At 34.7% G+C, this 20,685-nt stretch overlaps 2 long non-coding RNA genes and 1 pseudogene across 2 annotated transcripts; 2 read left to right on the top strand and 1 right to left on the bottom strand.

Moving 5' to 3' along the window:
- The first annotated feature begins 5,416 nt into the window (after positions 1-5,416).
- LOC111378670 lies at positions 5,417-6,951 on the top strand. Its single transcript, XR_002699896.1, has 2 exons — positions 5,417-5,569; positions 6,345-6,951. It is a non-coding gene; the product is annotated as an uncharacterized LOC111378670 (long non-coding RNA).
- A 620-nt stretch (positions 6,952-7,571) lies between these two features.
- Positions 7,572-10,062, bottom strand: LOC111378669. Its single transcript, XR_002699895.1, has 2 exons — positions 7,765-10,062; positions 7,572-7,682 (listed from the first exon to the last, which is right to left on the bottom strand). It is a non-coding gene; the product is annotated as an uncharacterized LOC111378669 (long non-coding RNA).
- A 1,348-nt stretch (positions 10,063-11,410) lies between these two features.
- Positions 11,411-12,868, top strand: LOC111378663 (annotated as a pseudogene).
- Positions 12,869-20,685: the final 7,817 nt, after the last annotated feature.

Raw genomic sequence — 20,685 nt, 5'->3', positions numbered from 1 at the left:
AAAGTTTTACAAATTTTCAAGAAGCATTAGACGTTGCAAGACAACAGATAGGAATAAATTTTTATCTATCTCCTTCTTTGAAAAATTACTCAGACCCTCCATTAGATTTTTCTCCAAGCAAAGATCAGAATATTTTTTGCCAACATTGTGAATGTATGCAGAGAAATTACAAAGTTATCAATGAAGCCAATCAGAACCTTTCAATAGAAAGAACTCAACTCCAAAAGAAAGTGGCCCAATTAGAAAAAGAGATTTTGGATCTAAAAGTCCATTATCCAACAGGTACTATGGAGCCCAAGAAGTCCATAACTAGTCCAGCCCAAACGGTAGCTGGTAAAGACTTATCAAATCCGTTAAAGGTTGTGGACTTACCAAAAGCCCAACAGACTCAGGGGACTGTTGATTCCTCTACTAAATCAGACAATCAGACTCAGCAGACTGATAAATCTGCTACAGAAAAAGGTAAAGAGATTTGGGATCTCTTAGGACAGCCCAGTGGAAAATTTGATTATTTAGTCAAATACAGTCCACCAGAACATTTTTCTTCAGAACATTTTTCAAATAACCCAGAACTTTCACAAGCCCAAAAAATTCAATCTAGTAAGGGAAAACAAAAATGGTAGTCCAAGATAGTCAAGAATGTTTATTCTTTCAAGAATCACAAGATCCTAATCCAGATACAGCCTCTTTAGAAAAGATCTTTGAAAAAATTGAAGAACTCCAAAAACAATCTAAAAAAGATGAAGGATCTTCTTCTAGAAAAAAGAAAAAGATTAAGAAGAAGAAAAATGATGAAGGACTGAAAGAACAAATAAGAGAAGCAGTTAACCAAGCATTCAAGACAATATTAAAAAAGAGCCATGAAGAAGAAAAAGAAATTGCAGAATGTCCAGACCAAAAAGAAAAAGATGAAGCCAGTAATTCCAAACTCTCAGACGAAGAAAAAGATCCACAAGAAGAAGGATACAATAATTCAGACAGTCGAATGTCATTTTCATCAGTGGCACGCCATAATCTCAGTACATGACCAGATCTCCATTAACTCAGAAAAGACAAATTTTGCCAGAAGAAAAGAAGAAAAAAGAGAAGACCCAAAAATCGAGACTAAAGACTTTTAGGGAAAGATGTCAGGAATTCTTTGAAAAAAGAAAAGATTCTCCGACAAAAGAAAAAAATTTCTCAAAAGTAGGAAAGATTTTTTAGATTTTTAGAAAAAGTTGGTGAAATTTTTGATAAAAAGAAAGATTCCCCAACTGTAGACTTTTTGAATTTTTGTAAAAGTAGTAACTTTTCTTTCCACTTGTTAGATCTTGAATTGGCCAGAAATTTCTCGGTGAAACGTGTGCCTCTCCCAAGGATAGTATAGACTTTTTGCTCCCAAGAATTTTTCTATTTAAGGAATGAGTTTCATTCGGTTTAGGCAGAAGTTTACAACCTGTGTAATCTCTGCAATCCAAAAAACCTTTTGAAATCTCTCCCAAAAAAATTCTCAATCCAAAAAATCATTGTACAGTTGAATCATCATTGTGAATATTCAAGGTATTCTTGTATTCTTTTAAGTTTATTTTAGAACTTTAGGGACTTCCCGAAAGGGAAATCCTTAGTTGTAAATCTTTTTGAAAATGAATTTATAAATCCCTGATTTATGTTTTAATCTTTTGTTTATGTTTTTATGTTCATATTTCAAGTAAATATTTATCATATTCATCATTTCATCCTATGCATATAATTAAAGCATAACTTGATTTCTAGAAGCCATACTGTTTTTAGGTTAATCCTGAGTGACCCAGATGAATGAAAACTTTTGGCCGGAGTGAGCCTTTTGATGTTTTCTAGAGATGCTGGGGAAAGGGAAAAAATTAATCTAAGAATTTTATAAGGGAGTGCCACGGGTAACCTTATAAAAAGGAATCAGGTTCAAGTTTATATGTCATAGGTGGTGAAAAAAAAATAAATAAAAAATTTTTTTTAGGGGATTTATATATGATTCTCAAAAAAGATTTATAGAAAACTAAGGAGAGTACTGAGTAGGATTAAAGTTATTAAAAGTTAAAAACAGCCATCTACAACAGCCATATCTTAAAACAGCACACCCCTTTTGAAATCTCTCCCAGAAAAATTCTCAATCCAAAAAATCATTGTACAGTTGAATCATCATTGTGAATATTCAAGGTATTCTTGTATTCTTTTAAGTTTATTTTAGAACTTTAGGGACTTCCCGAAATGGAAATCCTTAGTTGTAAATCTTTTTGAAAATGAATTTATAAATCCCTGATTTATGTTTTAATCTTTTATTTATGTTTTTATGCTCATATTTCAAGTAAATATTTATCATATTCATCATTTCATCCTATGCATATAATTAAAGCATAACTTGATTTCTAGAAGCCATACTGTTTTTAGGTTAATCCTGAGTGACCCAGATGAATGAAAACTTTTGGCCGGAGTGAGCCTTTTGACGTTTTCTAGAGATGCTGGGGAAAGGGAAAAAAATTAATCTAAGAATTTTATAAGGGAGTGCCACGGGTAACCTTATAAAAAGGAATCAGGTTCAAATTTATATGTCATAGGTGGTGAAAAAAAAATAAATAAAAAATTTTTTTTAGGGGATTTATATATGATTCTCAAAAAAGATTTATAGAAAACTAAGGAGAGTACTGAGTACGATTAAAGTTATTAAAAGTTAAAAACAGCCATCTACAACAGCCATATCTTAAAACAGCACACCCCTTTTGAAATCTCTCCCAGAAAAATTCTCAATCCAAAAAATCATTGTACAGTTAAATCATCATTGTGAATATTCAAGGTATTCTTGTATTCTTTTAAGTTTATTTTAGAACTTTAGGGACTTCCCGAAAGGGAAATCCTTAGTTGTAAATCTTTTTAAAGATGAATTTATAAATCCCTGATTTATGTTTTAATCTTTTGTTTATGTTTTTATGTTCATATTTCAAGTAAATATTTATCATATTCATCATTTCATCCTATGCATATAATAAAAGCATAACTTGATTTCTACAAGCCATACTGTTTTTAGGTTAATCCTGAGTGACCCAGATGAATGAAAACTTTTGGCCGGAGTGAGCCTTTTGACGTTTTCTAGAGATGCTGGGGAAAGGGAAAAAAAATTAATCTAAGAATTTTATAAGGGAGTGTCATGGGTAACCTTATAAAAAGGAATCAGGTTCAAGTTTATATGTCATAGGTGGTGAAAATTAAAAAAATAATAATAAAATAAAATAAAATAAAATTTTTAGGGGATTTATATATGATTCTTAAAAAAAATTTATAGAAAACTAAGGAGAGTATTGAGTAGGATTAAAGTTATTAAAAGTTAACATTTGGCTCTAAGCTTTCTTACTGGGTACCATGAACTTGATTTTGAAATGGTTCATTTTGTTCTTCCTCAGGATTGGTTTCTTCCTTTATATTTTTGCCAATTATGTAAACATTCTATATATATATATATATATATATATATATATATATATATTCTCCCATCATAGCACCCCCAATCAAATGGTCAATATTTCCATTTGGATCAGCAAAGAAATCGGGAACATCTAAATGAGTCATATCAATTGGACCATCATAGTCAACAAACTTTGTCTCCACTTTTTCCTTTCCCTTGATTGATTTTTGATAGAGATCCACAAGGTGTTTTGCTGTACGACAGATACGTGTCCAATGCCCTTTCATTCCACATCTAAAATAACTTTCTTGGTATACCCTTTTAGGTGTGCTACTTTCGTTTATTTTGTGCCTTTTAAAATTGTTTTCTTGTTGTTGATAACTTTGTTAATTATTTTGTCTATGGTTTACTCCGCGCGCACGTCTGCGTCCATGTCCAAATCCACGTCTTCATATTGTATTTACTTTAGGCAATGTAGTATCATTTGCTTCAGGCAATGATACAGAACCAGTTGGATGTACCCCATAATTTCTCATCAGCAGTTCATTATTATGTTTAGCAACAAGCAAGCAAGATATAAGTTTCAAGTACTTTTTGAAACCGTGCTCGTGATATTGCTACTACAAGAGCACATTTTAGGCGTGAAATGTGGAAAATATTTTATCCAACATGTCCTCATTAGTGATTTTTTTCTCCACACAATATCAATTTTGAACATATTCTGAAAAATTCAGAATTATACTCACTAACAGTTTAGAAGTCTTGCAAACAAAGGTACATCCACTCATAGCGGGTTTTGGAGAGGACTATAGTCTTCTGATGATCAAATCTCTCAATTAAATTTTTTCAAAGAACTTCAGGATCTCTCTCGGTAAGATATTCAATTTTTAGTTCATCTTGAAGATGATGATGAAGGAATATGAGTGTTATTGCACAATCCTGCAGAGATTCTTTGTTTCTTTCTTTTATTGTTTCTCCTAAATCTTTTGAGACAAGATAGATATCAGTATCGAGTACCCATGATAGATAATTTTTGTCAGATATATCAAGTGCAGCAAACTCGAGTTTCATAATATTTACCATTTGATTAACTATACAATAAAGAAAATACAATTAGTTTCGAAGAATATGATTAAATATCATATAATAATTAATCAATATCAACATGATATAAGTTACGTGTTTTTCTTCAGGGATAAACACAAAAAATTATGTTCTTCGAAACATATGCTAATTCAGGAGCTCGTATTTTATTATTATTTTTCCAATATCAATACGTCAATATTCTTCTGAAATATTAAAAATATAATTTATGCCGTCCAGGAGTAAATATTATTTTCAAAAATATTAATTATAATTATGTGCTACTTCTGGAGCTACAATGAATTATTTATAATAGACAGATCTACAATTAATATTCTTCTGGAATATTAATTATAATGTTGTGCTACTTCAAGAGCAATAACATAATATATTACCAATTTAAAATTTGTAGACGAATATCTTCTCTAAACTTTGAAAAATTAGGCTATCGTGTTGATAACGTGTTATAAAAATGAAGAAAAGAGAAGTCAATAAATTTGTGTGTATTTTATTAAGGATCAAAGCCCTGTATTTATAGGGCAGAATCAGGGATACAACAGTAATAATTTATAGGGTTGTAGGGGTATAATTTTCATTCACCTCTAAACTCTAATAAACTTTCATTTTACAACAGATATTTTAATCTTCCCAATTTTTCTTCTATTTTTTCCGCCTTTAGTAAGCCTAGTATTTTCTACAAGTATTTTCTACAAGAATAATTTTCATTCACCTCTAAACTCTAATAAACTTTCATTTTACAACAGATATTTTAATCTCCCCAATTTTTCTTCTATTTTTTCCGCCTTTAGTGAGCCTAGTATTTTCTACAAGGATAATTCTATCTGTATATAAAAAACGTCTAGAAGCAATTGCAGCATGCTGATGTGGTGCTTTTAATTGACAAGATATGGACCCCAATAACTCACGAGAAATTAGTAAAATTCATTTCAAATTCAGACCCTATCTAAACCAAAACCCATCCTAAAGTTAGATAATCTCTCTCCTCTTTCTCCTCACACACTTTATCCTATATTAGAGGCCTCTCGGTTGCAAAGCCACATCTGACGACTCCAGGTCTGGTGACTATGTTGATAAACTACATCTGGTGACACCATGTTCGATATGTTTTTGAAATGACTGGAAACTTTTTTTTGGGTGCTTTATTTATAGATCTTCATTTTGGGGTTTTTAAATCAGTATCAACCACAAAAAATGTATGTTTTTTAAATGACTAGAAATATTTTTGGTGTTGTATTTATAGATGTTCAATTTGGGTTTTTTAAAATGAGTAGCTTATATATTTGGACAGTTGATTTACATCCGACGACTGTACAATCGGGAAATGTGTGTTTTCAAAATGCCCCTTTATTTGTAAAGATCTTCATCTTGGGGTGGGTTTTGGTACTGTTACGATGGAAGTGTTTTTTCGTTCTTTAATCGAATTAGTTTTTCGGAGGAAGAGTCACTGCGGAAGTATCTTCGTGCTTTTCTTTATGCAAATTCCACCCATAGTAACCTTTAAATGTGGTTTATTTCCTAAAGAAAATTCGAGCCACAGTTATATGTCCATTGGAGAAAATCGTTTCATTTACATTTGGGTTTATTCTAACTTGCCAATTCGGACATTATTGTGATGTAGTTTTTTAAGAGTCACTGCGGAAGTGTCTTCGTGCTTTTCTTTATGCAAATTCCACCCATAGTAACCTTTAAATGTGGTTTATTTCCTAAAGAAAATTCGAGCCACAGTTATATGTCCATTGGAGAAAATTGTTTCATTTACATTTGGGTTTATTCTAACTTGCCAATTCGGACATTATTGTGATGTAGTTTTTTGTTGTTGTTCTATTAGAATTCTTCAATGGTTGGAAGAAATAAGGGGATATGTTATTCATGTAGACAGTTAAGATACATCTTGCCAGATTGCCTTGGAAAGAGAAGATGCCCAAACTATGGCCAAGGCTATATTAAATAGATGGAGGTGGAAAATAAAAGCGATAACAAAGGGCGTTTGTTCCAGTGTTGTACCCGTGACATATGTTGATTTTTCGATTGGAATAAATCTCCTCCTGGCTGCAGTATATCCATTGCAAGATGAAGGTCAATCAAGTAGCATCTCCAATTGTAGTGAACCCGTCGATGTTTTGACGCATATGTTGGAAACATGTGCTAGAGCCAAGAAAAAAGACATTGAGATCTCTCTCAACATCACAACAATTTGTAAGGGGAAACGAGATTCAGAAGATGTTCTATGAACTTCGATGTAATGGGATGGTGAATGAATATTTAATCTTCGATGTGATGCCTTAATGAAAATATATTGCTTTAATGTTAATGTTAATGACAATGTAATGCCTTAATGTTAATGAAAATGTAATGCCTTAATGTTAATCTTCGATCTGTGTTAATGACAATGTAATGCCTTAAATTTTAATGAAAATGTAATGCCTTAATGTTAATGAAAAATGCATTGCACAGGTGTGAGGCCAATACAAATCCTTATAAAAATATAGGTTACAAAAAGAAAGAAAACATAGGCTTTAGCCGAGCAAGAATGAGGAGACTATATTATATGACATTCACATCACAAAAATTGTAGTTACTTAGAATTTCAATACCATATACATCCACTACTAGTTTCCAATTCTTTGGGTCTAAGGACCGGTGGGTTTGGTCGGAGGGACTATGGGCACTTAATATCTCTTTTTTTTTTACAATCAGGCCAAGAGCAAAAATGGCAAGCTCTACTTATTAAGCATTCTCCAAGTTTCCTGAGTTACATGTTCAAGTAGTTCATTATCCTAAAAGTATTGTGACTAAGGAAAATGGGGAAACAAAATATTTGGAAACGTTGTTGGTCAGAATGTCCTTCTAAAGACGCAAAGAATCGAGATACTAAGAGAAGTTTAAGATTTCAAAGCTCGCTGGCAATGGTGGAAAAAATACATACCTTCATCCTTACCCACTCCTAAGTTGCTATGCAAATCATGCTTTAACGAGATTTTTGCCTTTCAATTCTTGAAACACCAAAAATTTTGTATTCTATTGGTCACCTAGATTTAACAAAATGAAGACGTAGTTACTTCAAATTCTAACTTGACTAGAGTACTAAAATAAAGGTTACAACAAATGGGTCTAATTTCATCACAATAGCTTTAACATACAGATCCTGCCAATACTTTGTTAGCCCCTGCACGATATGAAAAAAACTAATGATTTCACGACTACACAGTACCAATCCCAAACAAATGAAAAATCAGAAAAAATTGAACCTTCTGACAATTTTTTGACTTCTTAGAACTAATTTCAAAATGTCTCTTTTGACGAAGTTTTTTTGGAGCTGCTTTGTTTTTTAAGATTTTCGGGTCGAGGATGATTCCACTAGCATGCTGGGCTGCTCCATCGAAGCTTACAGACACCTCCGTCCTGGAATTCAACTTGGATGACTCTACAGTTTAATAATCAATCCACTCAATAATTTCCTTCGACCGTAATTTGTCATCTGCTACCATATTAGCTAACTTGGTAAATACGATGCACATATGCTAATATCTAACTTGGTCAGGAGTACTGGTCCAACCTTAATCAAATTCTTCACAACTTTGCACGTCATACAATAAGCGATGCACAGTAGAAAGAATAGAAGCTTTTTGTCTATGGCCACCGAATTTTTCTGGTAACTTTTTCAAGATATGCCACAAGCGCCACCTATGTTTTGTGTTTGGAAACACGATGTCAGTTGAATTCTGCATAGCTCGATCCTAATCTGTAAGAATTTTAGTTGGAGCTCGATCATGCATACACTCAAGCCAGGTTCTAAATAACCATACAAAAGTACTTGTATCCTCATTTGAGACCAACCACATCCAAGTCAAGTTGATTGTTCATGGTGGTTTATCCCAACAAAGGAAGCAAAAGGCATTTCGCACTTGTTAGTCAAGTACGTGGTGTCAACCATTACTACATCACGTAATTCCTTACATGCTTGCCTGCACCTGTTATTTGCCCAGAAAACGTTCCTCAGGCGGGCATCCTCATAGAAGTCTATATTGAAATAGAAGCCATGACTATTTGCTTGCATCCTCAAAAATATGCTTGTATTGCAACAGGGTCTCTTTGCCCAAGTCCTAATCGACGTACTTTGTCAATGAAATTTCTACAATCCTTCTCCACGCATTCAATCTTTTCATAACCACCGGCTTCAACAACAGCTGAGTTAAAACTCTTATGCAATGGTATTCTAACGATGTCATTTATTTCAAGCTGTCTTTTAACTCGTGCACTGATTTGGCGATTAAATCAATATAGCCGTGATTTTGATGGGCTTATTCTGCAATATGCTCTAGATGAACAATCTTAATACAAAAAATTCTATTAAGGTCAGAACATGTTGTTAATCTTGCTTTACATCCAATTTGGATGGTTGGTTGAGGCTTCAAAACTGCATTTGTCCCACTAGTTCGACGACCTTCGCCACTGCATATAAATGTTACATAACGCATAATCCCATCATCACCCTTCTTGGAATTTCTTTTCCTTATGGAAAAACTGATTTGATAAGCGTAGTTTTTGTAAAACTCAAACACCTCTTTCATATTCTTAAATTTCATTCCAACACTAGGCACAATAATGTCCATTTCTTCCCATGAGCTCTTATTATTCGGATTGTCATCTTCGAAGGAAAGAATTTCAAAATATCCTACATTCACAAAAAATGACAACAATCAATTCAAACTGTTTGCACAAAACCATTATGTAAATCAATCTAAAATAATATCACTATATTGTTTCATGTAATAGGTGGTAAATGCAAATCCTTGATCCTAATTCCAAGCCTAGGGATAAAATTAAAAAGATAAGAAGCTAAACCATTGAGCCAATAGGTACATATGCAGCCTAGAATAAAATAGCAATTTTGCTACAAAAATCCACGTAGTCAACATGGTGACAAGTAACATTTAAAAACTAGATGTGAAAATCCTCCAGGCTCAAAATTAAAAGCTTAATTGCATGTTATCATAAGCTTCAGGATTCTGTTCAGATGTGAATATCCTTCAAGCTCAAAATATGTACACTCTTGTTTTGCACTTAATGACGTGTTATCATAAACACATTTAAACTATAACAAAGTTCATCCCTTGATGTAAATGTGAATAGATCTATCACCAATTTTTAGTGGACATGATAATGTTTATAAAAAAATTAAAAATAAAATCAGAGAGAATGTTAAGCTAGAAAAATGAACGCTTCAACTTGAAGAAGAGTAAGCTGGAAAAATCTTATCCATGTTGTCGCGAGCATCAAAGTTGCCATGGTCAAAGTCGTCGGCTTCCATTTCATCGATGTCTCCATAAAGCGATTGCCTCGCTTCAACTGGAAAAGATGGGGATAAATTTATCAGACTCGTCGAAGGGTTAAAATTGGCATCAACGTTGCCGACGTCAACGTTGTCGGAGTCAACATCTCCAACGTAGTGGAATGAAAGGGCGGGAGGTTCCATTCATGTTGAGAGGAGAGGGTTAACAAATGGGCCTGAAGAATTATAGGGGTAGGGTAGGGTTAAAGCTTAAAATGGCGTGCTTCCATTATATATATATATATATATATTCACGAGATTTTGACTTTTCAAACAAAAACAACCATGTCACTAAGCTGTAATCCATTCGGTGGAAAGTGCTGTACTTCTAGTATCGTCCTTTCGACAATTACAATGGCTTTTTTATCTCTTCATGTTCAAAAAATAAAGTTGTTCAAATATGATGGGACCCAATATAGTCTAATATTTTTTAAAACTTTTAACTCCTCCCTTTCCACAATCTTAATAAGGCAAGAATGGAAATGATTGTCGTATTTTGTTGTCGTCCCTGTTTACTCTTGACAAGGTTGATTTTTGTACTTCATAGAGAATACAATTCAAGAATAATGAGTAAAAAACTAATGATCTCTAATAGTGCCGAATCATTGAATATACATCAAGCAATAGAATAAGGAAAATGATTGAATATTAGAAAATTCCAGAATATCTGGCTATTTCAAATGATTAATAAAAAGAAGGAAATTTTTAGTACCAAATCTACATTTGAGTCCTGTAATTAAAACAAGAAGAATGACGGGTTCCTCGCACACCAAATGCTGAGGCTCGCCTATTCCACATGAGATCTAATTATACTTTCCCTTCCCAGCTTCAAATTTTATTAGAGTGTGACTGGTTAAAGCTCGTATATGCTAGAATCTACATGCGTTTTTCCTATCCATTTTCTACACTTTTTAGATGGATATAAGCTCGTTGGATGAGGTGTGACTTAGATTAAGGTTGTTCTCATAGGACTATATGCTTGAGAATTAATCATGAATTCGCTCTTAATAACTTATAAATAACAACTGATATACTAGAAGTCCATTTCACTCAAATTTCAAGTGCAATTTTATAAACCTTCAAGCTTCTTTCATTCTTGTCAAGGTAAGGTACCACATCCCTTCTTTGTAATTGTGTTTGATTATACATACGAGTAGGAGTCTATAACAAAATCCCCGTACTTGTAGCCTTTGAAGATGGAACTCGTTCGATGACACACACTATTAACTATAAGAAGTCTAGACCACAGCAGTTCGAAAGGTTGCCCTATTCAGGAATCTCCGGAGTCTATTTATGAGGTTACGAGAGACTTAAGGAAGCCCACTATTTTCTCCACTCAGAGAAAAAAAATGAAAAAAGCCAGTTTAAAACGCAGTAGTGTTTACACATTTTTCTATTTCCCTATCATTCTCAAAACAAAAAAGAAAAAAAAAAGGAAAAAAAAAGAATTTTTTTAACATATTACAATGAAAGTTTTATTTTCTATGTATGGTTTTGATATAGAAATAGTTTATAGCACAACGTGGTATATTCTATCATGGACAGGTGAATAATGAGTAAGAATGCCAAGCAAGCTTAAAAAGGCAATTGGCACAGTTAAAGATCAAACCAGCATTAGCCTTGCCAAGGTTACAAGCAACAATTATTCAGCCCTAGACGTTGCAGTGCTGAAAACCACAACCCATGATGACATACCGATAGATTATAGATATGTATACGAAATCTTGTAGTTGATTTTGTCAAACAAAGTTTATTCTGCAGCTTTATGCCCGTAGAATTGGCAAACGCATAGGCAGAACACGTAATTGGATTGCTGCCTTAAAATCATTGATGCTTGTTCTTCGAATCTTTCAAGATGGTGATCTTTATTTCCCATGAAAAGTTCTTCATGCAATGAAAATGGGGTGCCAAGATTCTTAATCTATCAAGCTTCAGAGATTATCCGAATTCTGGCACTTTGGATTACAAGGCCTTTGTTCGTACATTTGCTCTTTATCTTGATGAGCGTTTGGATTGTTTTTTGATAGGTAAGCTTCAACGTAGATATACACACCAAGAGAGGGAAAGTTGGAGCTATCATCAGAACAAAAGGACTGATGAGCATGTTCGTGACATGAAACCAGCAATGTTACTTGATAGAATCTCATATTGGCAGCGATTACTTGAATGAGCCATAGCTACATGCCCAAGTGGTGCTGCCAAGATGAATCGTTTGATAAAAATGTCTTTATGCCAACATGTAAGAAAGCTTTGATTTATACGAAGACATTTCTGATAGACTTTCCCTTCTTCTCGATAGTTTCTTTCGTTTACAGTACCAGAATTGCATTAACGCATTTCAAACTTGTGTTAATGCTGTGAAGCAATTCGAAGAACTCAATGCTTTCTATAGCTTATGCAAAACTATAGGCATTGGGAAGATATCAAAATATCCTAGTATTCAGGCATTATTCGAGAATCTGATCGAAACATTGTAAGAATTTTTAAAAGATAAATCTTCATTTATGACAAACTCTAAGTCTACAAATCAGCCTATGCCACTTCCCGAACCCCTACCAAATGCCGATCAAAAGTTTGGATGTCTTGATAGTAACAACGGACGGATTGAATACTCCACCACCACCAACGGATTTTCCAAGCGGATTTCCATTTACAGTTCCCGAGGTACCTCCTTGGAAGACTTGATTAGTGCCATGGAAGCTGAAAGGAGCCCATCAATCTCATTCAACCTAGATGCTTATTTAGGTCAGTTCGAGAAAAGGACATAGCAAGATGAAGCATTCGAAGTAAGTGAATCAAGTTCAACCCATTCGTTGCCCGTGTCAAATTCAATGGCTAATCTCGTTTCATTAGATAGTTGGTCGAATACAAACGAGAAGAAACGCAAGCAAGATCAAGAGCATGAGCAAAAGCCAGAGGCTTCTAAATCTACTTCTATCATAAATTGGAAGATTGTAATAGTCGAGACACTATCAGCTGACAAAATATGGAATTGTCGAACTGAATTTCTTCTCATATGATTATCATTAAATAGAATACAGTCCAACTTGATTTTCGCTATCAGTTGGCATGACATAAGGGGTTACACAATTTACCCTATTAGTCTACAGCTATACAAATTTATAGCACATGATTTACACTATATAATTTTACAAGAATATAATATGTGAGATGGCAAAAGTTGTCCAGTTAATTTACTAACACCCCCCCTCAAACTAATGCAGGTCTATCGACCAGCAGCAATTTGCTAACCAAAAACTGGTGACGTTGTCGAGTCATTGCATTGGTAAACACATTAGCCACTTGAAGGTTTGTAGAGATGTGAGGGAGAGAAATAACTTGCTTGTCAAAAGCTTCCCTAATAGAATGGCATTCTACTTCAATATGCTTGGTGCGTTCATGATAAAAAGGATTAGATGCTATTTGAATTGCGCTAGTATTATCGGCATGAAGTGGAGTTGGATGTAATTGAGAAAACCCAAGTTCAACCAAAAGACCTCGAAGCCAAATAATTTCAGAACATACAGTAGACATAGCCCGATATTTAGCTTCAGTAGAAGACTTTGAAACTTAATCTTGCTTCTTACATTTCCAAGAAATCAAGGCATCACCAAGAAACATACACCAACCAGTAGTAGAGCGACAAGTGTCAGGACATCCAGCCCAATCAGCATCACTCTAGGCTTTAAGTTGAAGAGTTAAATCAGCAGGAAGGAATAAACCACGTTTAGGAGACCCCTGAATATAGCGGATGATATGATGCACAGCAGCCATGTGAAGATGTCTAGGGGAGGTCATAAACTGGCTTACTTGGTGAACAGCATAAGATAAGTCAGGTCGAGTAATAGTCAGATAAATGAGACTTCCAACCAGAAGACGGTAAAGAGTAGGATTAGAAAGAAGATCTCCTTCATCACGACGGAACTTAACATTCACTTCTAAGGGAGTGTCCACTGAAGGAGTATCCTGAAGACCAACTAAAGCAATCAAGTCTTGGGCATATTTTTGTTGATTAACAAAGATACCTGCAGGACTAGAATGCACCGCAAGACCCAGAAAATATGTAAGTGGACCAAGATCTTTCATATGAAAAGAATCATGAAGATGCTTTTGAAGTTGACCAATCAAGTCAGAATTTGTTCCAGTGATGATTATATCATCTACATAAACAAGCAGCAGCACAATACCCTTAGAAGTAGTACAAAGAAATAAAGCGGAGTCATACTAACTTTGCACAAAAGAGAATTGAAGCAAAGTATTCCGAAACTTGTCAAATCATGCCCGTGGAGCCTGTCGTAATCCATATAAAAAAACGTTTCAACTTACACACATCCTGAGAATTAGTGGTGGTCAATCCAGGTGGAGGCTGCATATAGATGTCCTCTTTAAGATCGCCATGAAGAAAGGCATTTTTTACATCCATTTGATGCAAATGCCAATTCTGGGAAGCTGCAATGGCAAGAATAGTACGTATTGTAGTCATCTTGGCCATCGGGGCAGACGTCTCATCATAATCCACACCATACTCTTGTCTATTACCAAGAGCCACCAGTCGGGCTTTATATCGATCCAAGGTACCATCCGAGTTGAGTTTAACAGAGTATACCCACTTGCAGCCAATGGGTTTGACATTAGAAGGAGAAGGGACAATATCCCAAGTGTCATTATCAGCAAGAGCTTGAAGCTCATCTTGCATAGCCTTTCTCCAGCACTCATGCTTTACGGCTTTAGCATAACAAGTAGGAATTGAAATAGAGGATAAGGTAGTAGGGGATGAGGTATTGGCTACATCAGAAGTAACAGACAAATACCCATACCTTTTAGGAGGATGAGAACGACGGCTTGATCTACGAGGTGATGGAACAATGTCAGGCTCAGGTGCAGGAGTATGATCTAGAAGAGACCCATCAGAGCTTGTTCAGATATCAGGCTCATGTTGTCGACGTCCTTCATACACTAATCCAGATTTGTAATGCTCTATAGACATAGATGAGTCATCAAAACTAGGAAGAGGAGATAAAATATTAGGAGAGGAAGAGGTCTTAAGTGTTGGAAAAAATGCTGATTCTCGAAAAACACAACATTTCTGGAGACACGAAGTCTTTTTAAAGATGGATCATAGCATACAAAACCTTTTTGAGTATTGATATAACCCAAAAAAGCACACTTAACAGACTGAGGGGATAATTTATTACGTTTTGAAGGATGTAAGTGAACAAAACAAACACAACCAAAACTATGAAGATCAAGATAATTGGGATTTTTTTGGTAGAGACGAAAATATGGTGATTCTTGGTTCAAAACAGGTGAAGGGAGACGGTTTATTAGATAAACTGCTGTTGACAGGGCCTCAACCCAGAACTTCGATGGAACTGAAGAATCAATCAATAAGGTTCGAGCCACATCTAATAGATGTCTATTTTTTTCTTTCAGTAACACCATTTTGCTGAGGGGTGTATGGGCAAGAGCGTTGAGAAACAATGCCTTTATTAAGGAGGAAGTCATGAAACTCTTTAGACATGTATTCTCCTCCCGAATCAGATCACAAGATCTTAACACAAGTAGAGAATTGGGTCTCAATAAAGGCAGTAAATATTTTAAATGTAGCAAGGACTTCGGATTTGGATTGAAGAAAGAATACCCATGTAAACCGAGAATAATCATCTATAAAGGTTACGAAGTATTTATATTGAGCGTGCGAAATAATTGGTGTAATCTCCCACACATCACTATGAATTATGTTAAAACACTTTTTAGCATGTGTGGCATAAGTAGGAAAAAGAAGAGTTTTGCTCTCGCCTAACTTACACGAAGAACAATCAAATTGAATATCATTAAAGGAATATTGTTCTTTATTGTCCAATAAACCAGAATGCAATAAATGAGACAATACTTGAGAGTTAGGGTGGCTAAGACGTCTATACCACACCTCACTTTTATTTTTGACAATGGTACAAGCAAGAGATAAAGAAGGGGACTGAATAGTAGCAGGAATTGATAAGTGCAGTGGAAAGAGTCATCCAACTTTAGGTCTCTTTGCGATCTGCATCCCTGACACATGATCCTATACAATGCAACCATCACGAGAAAAAGGGACATCACAATTATTTTCTACCAATTGGCCAACTGAAATAAGATTGGTAGAAAGACCAGGAGAGACAAAAATATCTTTAAAAGATGAAGAAATATCACCAACAACAGTGATAGGTGCTTCCATTGGTTGTATGAATTTTTGAAGTACCAGTGTATGGTTGGACATTGGTAAGAGCATTGGTGGATATGGACATATGGTTAGAAGCTCCAGAATCAATAAACCAAGGCTGTGAAGTAGTATGATTACCTTGAAGACCTAAGGCTGAAAAAGCAGAGACAATCATCTGCTGCACCATCTCTGGAGTGAGGGAACTAGGGCTAGCTGAAGGATGCATTGGTGAGGCTGAAGCACTGGGCTGCTCTGTCATTGGAGTGGAATATATCGAGGCATGAAAGGCAGGCGTCTGTCTATTTTGGGGGCCAATAGAACATGCTGTAATGATGTGACCAGCCTTCTTACAGTAATTGCAAAATTTCTTTTAACAATTGGTGGCAATGTGCCGATATTCTTTGCAACTATAACACTGCACAGTACGCATGTCTCTTCCTTTTGGTTTGGCATGTGCAGCATAGGCAACATCAGAAAACATAGGAGAAACTTTTTGTTGCTCCAAAGTAGCCTGCGTGAGTATTCTCTGTTCTTCACGAAGGAGTTCTCCCAAACAGAGGTCCAAAGATGGAGGTTTCTCACGGCTCATCAAGGCTTATCTAGTGGTCTCAAATTCAGAACGAAGCTTCATCAAAAATTGATCTCTTTTGCTAGTTTCATGCACTTCTTGAACGGCTGAAAGAGCTGCATTTGGTACCTTAGAATAAATTATATCCGGGTATTCAGTCCAAAGATTCATAAAGCCTGAGTAGTAATCCTGAATGGACTGACTTCCCTGAGCATAATTGGCTATTTCTAGTTCCAATTGAAATCTTTTAGCATTGTTTTCCTGATTATATACCATTTTCAAATATTCCTATATTTCCTTTGTTGTACGATAGGGATGCAGATTAAGAATAATGTGAGGCTCCACTGACCCCAAAATCTAGCTCATGATTCAAGCATCATTCACCTTCCATTTGGCAAGCTTATCAGAATCAGTAGGAACTTCCTCAGAATCGTCAATATGCCCCCATAATTCTTTGCCCTTGAGAAACAATTGAAATTGAAATTCCCAAGCAAGGTAGTTCTTACCCGTGAATCTACACAGATATTCTCAGATTTTTTTCATAGACATAACGATTCAAGAGATCTCAGAATCAAGAACCAAGAGAAACAAAATTATAATCCAAGAATGCGACAAAAGCTCACCAGAAAATCCAAGTCTGAATCACAAAAAAAATCACCAAAAAAACATAGCCACCACAAGTGGAAGAAGAACTCACCAGAAATTCCTAAGTGAACCATAAAAAAAAGACCACAGGATGAGTTGATAATCCAAGTCCAGGAATCTCATGAAAATTCCAGACAAACTAGAGATATCAGCAGCGATTTAGAGTGCAGGCTCTAATACTATGACAAAATATGGAATTGTCAAACTGAATTTCTTCTCATATGATTATCATTAAATAGAATATAGTCCAGCTTGATTTTCGCTATCAGTTGGCATGACATAAGGGGTTACACAATTTACCCTATTAGTCTACAGCTATACAGATTTACAGCACATGATTTACTCTATATAATTTTACAAGAATAGAATATGTGAGCTGGCAAAAGTTGTCCAGTTAATTTACTAACATCAGCATCCCCACATGTACCCTCTAGTAATGCTGCCAACAGTTTCAACACATTTTGCGAACAAGAATCGGCACAACCAATAGAGAACAATGCTTCAGCAGATCATTTAAGAAATGATTGGGAGCTTGTATTATTTACAGAATCGCAAGCCACTAAGCTAATACAAAATAATAACTGCTTAAATGAACTTTCTTGGACAGCTTGTATAACCAAAGCACATTGCAATCAAACCATTTTAAACCCTTCCTACATGATGCATTCGAGTTTTTGGTGGCAGCCACCATACTCAAGGTGGCTACCCTGGCAATTTCTATAGCTAATGTGCAAGTTGAACACATTTTTTCATTATCAACACCTACATTTAGAGCCAGCTATGCGCCTTCATCCCAACAAAGACCTACACCTTCATTTCAAGCAATCCTTACATTTTCAATTCAAAATCCAAATAAGGCAACGTTTGCAGCACAATTTGAGAATGATACGTTCACGCCATATTTGAGTATTACATTTTATGGTGATCAGATGTTTAATAGTTCCATGAATCAACAGAAATTTCATTAAGAACAGCAATTGTGGTTGCAAAACTAAAATAGGATCATAGCAAAACATATGGTCTAAATATAAATTGAGATACAATGCCATTTAACAGTAAATGGTTTTCAGTTCATTCTTCTAATTTCTACTTGTGCATTGGAACCACAAATTTTATTTTTTGTTTATCATCTATCACTCTATTCATTCCATTTCGCAAACCTAACAGACTTGATGATTTGACACAAGAAAAGTATACATAGCTTATAAATGGTTTAATTAGTTCAACAAGATGCTTGATCTACTCATTTAAAATGTATTAGAATTGAAAATGTGACTTTCAACAAATGCAACACTCACACTTCATATTTTTGCCTCATTCGTGATTAGAGAATCGTTCATCAAAACTGTGTAGCCTTCATTTTATACATCATTAGACCCTGAGATGTTGGTCTGAAATACGAGGCCAACGATCAAAAAGAGATGCTTCACTACCAAAGATCGACAAAAAAATCAATTTTATGCCTTGATCGGTAATCTGATTATAGTAAATAGTATATCAAGTCATTTCATCTATTTAATCACAAGTATTATACAGAGCAAGATCATATATAAAATGTTTGATTACTATAAAAAATTTCTTATATATAATAATTCAAATTTGACCCAAAAGGGGTTGGGAGAAATAGTTAACCTATCTATATTAATTCAAATTTCTTGAAGGAAGATAGTTTTTTGTTCAGACTCATCAAAAAGTAAAAATTAGAAATAAAACTTACAAGAAAAGGATAAGAAGTAGATACAACACAGAACGAGAGAATTTTCTTATTATATTGATTCTAATATATATATACATCTAATAAAAAAAAACCCGACTTAAATAGAATACAAACTAGCAGCTTAACAAAATTTCTGCAACTTGTCCAAAAGAATGGAAAAAATATTTTGTACAATAACTGAATGCCCCTCTAGAATATCCACTTGCCATTCTATTAATCTACTTTTAACATGCTCAGTTGTGTTGCGCACTTCCAGAATATTATCTCTAATCAAATGAGAATCAAATTCTATATGCTTCGTCCCTTTATGAAACACTGGCTTCGTGGCTATATAAATTGCAGATTTGCTGTCATAAAATAACACTAATGCTTAAGGGTGTCGAACATCTAAATCCTTGAATAAATATCTCAACAAGGTTAATTCACAACTAAGGTTGGCCATTGCCCTATATTCAGCTTCAACCGAAGATCTTGATACCACATTTTGTTTATTTGATTTCCAAGACTCCAAGGAAGAACCAATGAACACACGATAACTTGTCACTGATCTCCTCGTGTATTTACAAGCCCCCTAATCTGAATCATAGTAACCTTGAGGTTTCAATTCAAAACTTGTTAAATAGAGTAATCTTTGGCTTGGTGCCCTTTTAATGTACCTCAACACTTTGTAAATAGCATGTAGATGAGGAAGTCTAGGACTATCCATAAATTGACTCAACAATTGGATTGAGTATGCAAGGTCTAGCCAAATTATTATCAAGTAGAGTAACTGACCAATTAACCTCCTATAAAGAGTTGGATCGGCAAGCAATTCCCCCAGGCCTTTAGATAATTTGAGATTTTGATATAAAGGAATTCTAGCAAAGTATAACATATTGTGCCTGAGTCCTTTAGTATGTCAAGTGCATATTTTCTTTGGCATACTTGGATACCTTTTTTCTGATCTTACGGTAATATTTCAATTTTCTAAGGTCTTTGATTTTAAATTTATCGTTGACAGAAGTTTTTAAAGCATTGACAATATCCACACGTTAGCTTACAACTATAATATCATCAACACATACAAAAATGGCTGTTAATGAGCTACATTCTAACTTTGTAAACAGACTATAATCAACATTAGATTGATTTTATCCTTGCTGGATGGTAAAATTAGGTAGCTTGGAATACCATTTATCTCGAAGTTTGCTTCAATCTGCACAAGCTTTTCTTAAGCCGATATACCTTTGTCCCATTTCCATCACCACAATCGGTAGTAATTGCATGTAAACTTCCTCTTCTAAGTTCTCATATAGAAAAAGCGTTGTTCACATCAAATTGATGCAAGTACCACCCTTTCACAGCCGCTACTGCTAGCAAGGTCCTTACTGTGACCAGTTTTGCTATCGGAGAAAAAGTCTCATGGCAGTTAAGACCTTCTTGCTGCGTATACACCTTTTCCACCAACCTTGCTTAAATCTTTCAACACTATCATCAGCATTAAATTTGATTTTGTAAACACATTTGCATCATATTACTTCTTTATCAAGAGGTAAGTCGACAATAACCCAGGTATCATTTAACTAAGTGCTTTTATCTCAACTTTTATAGTAGTACATCATTAGAAGATTGGGAAGCTTCCTGATAGTTCCTAGGTTTGGTTTGATTGGTTATGGATGTTACAAAAGCTTTTCGTGGAGTTGGTAATTTATCATAGGATATAAAT

The sequence above is a fragment of the Olea europaea genome, unplaced genomic scaffold (genome assembly GCF_002742605.1).
Source record: "Olea europaea var. sylvestris unplaced genomic scaffold, O_europaea_v1 scaffold1850, whole genome shotgun sequence".
In the NCBI taxonomy this organism is placed as follows: domain Eukaryota; kingdom Viridiplantae; phylum Streptophyta; class Magnoliopsida; order Lamiales; family Oleaceae; genus Olea; species Olea europaea.
Note: the sequence above shows the minus strand (reverse complement) of the source record. Positions and strands in the feature narration are given on the sequence as shown.